Source organism: Ornithodoros turicata, chromosome 2, assembly GCF_037126465.1.
Source record: "Ornithodoros turicata isolate Travis chromosome 2, ASM3712646v1, whole genome shotgun sequence".
Classification (NCBI taxonomy): Eukaryota; Metazoa; Arthropoda; class Arachnida; order Ixodida; family Argasidae; genus Ornithodoros; species Ornithodoros turicata.
In genome coordinates, this window is record NC_088202.1 from 73890078 (window position 1) to 73893754 (window position 3677).

At 41.5% G+C, this 3677-nt stretch overlaps 1 long non-coding RNA gene across 1 annotated transcript; it reads right to left on the bottom strand.

The window, feature by feature from the left end:
- Positions 1-284: 284 nt before the first annotated feature.
- Positions 285-1278, bottom strand: LOC135383716 (uncharacterized). Its single transcript, XR_010420025.1, has 2 exons — positions 774-1278; positions 285-352 (listed from the first exon to the last, which is right to left on the bottom strand). It is a non-coding gene; the product is annotated as an uncharacterized LOC135383716 (long non-coding RNA).
- Positions 1279-3677: the final 2399 nt, after the last annotated feature.

Sequence of the window (3677 nt, forward strand, 5' to 3'; positions counted from 1 at the left end):
ATGTCGCAGCCAGGTATGGATATATATTCAGCAGGGTATAAGGCATGCACTGTGCCCTTAGGGCCCTTATCATATTTATATACACATATTGCGAGACAAACGGTATGTTATCATACCACAGCACAATGCAACATATTGTGTAATGTACTCCCTCAAGGTAGTGTAGGCTGTGAAGCAGGCTACTATGTGGAGTTAGCTACTTGTAGAGAGCTAGATGAATATTGGCTTTGTTGTGACGCTTTTGGAGCCATCCTACAGTCATTGGCCATGACAGAGCACCTATCTCAGTCGATGTCAGTTTATTTCCATTCGCCTTACAATGATACAATTCTTGCTTCTGGAATGAGTAAACCTGCAAGAAGCGATGAGCAACCATGAATAGGCTAGAATATTAAAAAAAACAACAACAAGCATTGTCTCTACATGGCTCGTTTTAATGTGCACAAGCTGCACACGTGTTGATACGTGTCTGCTATTTCATGCAAGGTTAACATAAATATCCATTTATACAAAAGAATGACAAGCCTTAAAAATGTGACTTCCAGGTAAACACAGAGCATGACCATGATATGAATATAGGTTCAGTAGTTCATTCCCTTAATGGAAACATGTGAATATCAAATAGTAATACATTACAATTCATGAAATGATGCATGCATAACTTTCCATTTCTGGTTTCTTTTTTATAAAAGTAGTGCACGAATTAATATTCGTGCACTACTACAAAATTTCTCACTTGACAACAGAACCTTATGATGATCTTAACAGCTCACCTCTTCGCCAGGACTCCCTGGGCAGCAACATCCTATTAGCCATGTTGTTGTTTTTCTTTTTCGGAATCCTTCGTGCAGCCACATACCATGCCTGGAATGGAAAACCAGCTATAAATAACAATGTATTTGAATGACTTCCTCTTGAAGTATTTATTCTAATCAGATATGCTTTGTGCCTACTATGGTGCGCGAAGGCACATAAGTACAACATTTGCAGACGTTCGACGTAAGCAGTTCTTGGAGATCAATTCAAGTACGCCGACTTGCGCTTTTATTTTTGAAGAAATACGACGACAAATTTTAACAAATGAAATATGGCTCACAATGATACGAGTAAATGCTGCTGTACGGTGATGCATTATCGGTATCTTACGTCTTCGAATAAATTTGTTGTTCCTAAACGCGCAACCAACTAGAAACGGCGCAAACCTACGAACGGATACCGAGTTACATCTATTACAGGCACTTCAGCTGTTTTGATTAATTTAAATTACTCTTATGAGAATCCAACTATGTGTGGACGGTGTGGACAGCACACTACTAAGACAGGCAATCTACGAAAGCATTACTCACCAGAATTCCTGCTTGACTTGGTCTTGGTCAACACTGCGCGATATACGTTGGGGCTGTGGCGATTCATTCAACTCAATTTTTACCGGAACAACAGGCGCTGCTCGAAAGACAACGACGGAAAATAGAGAGCCGCTATAAAGTCCGCTAATTTGCACATTACAGCACTACAAAGCGATATATGAACACATCGTAAACAGCAACCACTCGCTCACACACACAAGAAACGAGGTACCCAACGTTGCTAGACACCATCCGAACTCCGAAGTGAGAGTAGCAAAACAACAAGATATCAAAACACGAAAGGAAGAGTATTGATCCCCCCTCCTTCTATAGCATGCAAAACGTGATTTGCGCTGAGATGAACATATATGTTCATGACGCGAGTAATTTTCACTTTTCACTGATCCAAAGGAGGTCACGTGGGATTGCTCGACGCTTGCGAAATCAACAATGAAAATGGCGAAACGAAACTTGTGAATCGTGCATTTGCTCTTCATGGTAGCTGCCAAAAAATCGAATCAAACTTATGGGACACTGGATTACAGGTATGTTGGCATCTTTTTCATTCCTGCATATCATTACACTATACGTGAATACATGGTGTCATGTCATGGGTGTCATGTCTCACGATGCTGGGGAAGTAGTTGCATGGGGAAGTGTGCATGTTCTAGACTTTTAATTTTTGATAGCGTAATCGAAATATCGGCACCTCTCGCATTGTGGCTTGCATGTGACCAACCAAGTGCTGTTCCCTTACTAGCGCTTCCTACAAACGACAAAACGAAACATGTGGGAATGTATATTTTTGATTACTCATATGTAACAAGAAAATGTATCGTTTTCAGGTTGCTGCCACTACTCCATGTGCCCGCAATTGTCTTGCGTGTATGATTACACTAACGGCGTCGCCCACCACGGCGGAAGTGTTTTGCGTACACGCGTTTCAGCATGAACCCTGCCGGTAACATCTGATGTTTACCCTTCGGATATTCTGAATTTACATATTGTAGCTTAGAGGAATTCCGAATGCCCAGAGTGACACACACTTTTAACATTGTGACATCAGTGCAGTGGCATAAGCTCTAATGTAGTGCCCCACGAAAATGAACAAGGGGTAGTGGTTTATCCAGAATCCCAAGCACGAGAAGGGTGTTGGAAAAAATTGTTGGAATAGTTACGTCATTACAGCTTAACATATCATTACAGACGTATCTGAAGCTGAAATCGCAAGGGCACCCCCTATAGGGGGTGCACAGGCAAAAAAGTTAGGGGGGGTCTGGATAAAGCACTGACGAGGGGGACTCCTCCACCCCATGTCAAGCCTCATAAAACACCTCCTGAAATAGTTTCCTGGCTATGCAGCTGCATTATTATGACGTAATTGCCATTGTTGTCCATAATTCTTGAATATGTTTCGAATATATGAAAAAAAAAGTCTGCTTGACAGCATATGTCTTATAGTTATCATCAAACAAGAGCATATGTCATTTTGTTCAGTGGCTTATGTACTTTTTTGTAAATTTCAGGTGGACGTAAATTGTAGAAGGCAGCTAGTGGGGGAGAAGATCATGGTCATAGGTCATGTGACTCCTGGAGCTCCCAGTGGGCTCCCTTGTGGAGTACTTTTCAGAACACACACACACACAGTTTGCTCACAGAACCAACGAGTAGGATGTTGCTTGAATACTGAGAGAAAATCGCGTAACACATACAAATATCGTGTGACACATATGACAATAAAAACATTTTTCACGAGGGATGCATGAAACACTGTCGCAATATTGTGTGCATGAACCATTGTGTGTGACACAAGCCGTGGGGGCACACCGCCTCGGACACATTTTGGGAAGCATAAAACACAGTATATACAGAGCTACTATGGTGGATGCTTCTTTTTTCTTTTTGGCCGTTATGAGACATCTTCGGCCGTAATGAGACTACCTTCGGCCGTATTGAGACTTTGGCCGTAACGAGACACTTGGGGATTAAAGGATTTTCGGTCGTAATGAGACTTTCGGCCGTAATGAGACTTCGGCCGTAATGAGACTCGGGCCGTAATGAGATGTTACCTCCGATTTGTGTCGGTTTCAGCCTGTCTAGAAACGTCATTATGACGTTTCTCGGGTAGAGGTCTATACTCTATATAATTTTAAAATTTTAGCACATTTCTTTTGAAAACGCACCTTCTGAATTTGCGTTCTGCTCCTGCAAACTATTAATAGTTTCTTCACTCCGAATTTAAAATTTGAGCAGGTTTCTTTTGAGGACGAAACTTTCTGAATTCGCGTTACGCTGCTGCAAATTATACATAGTTTATTCACTCCTAATTTA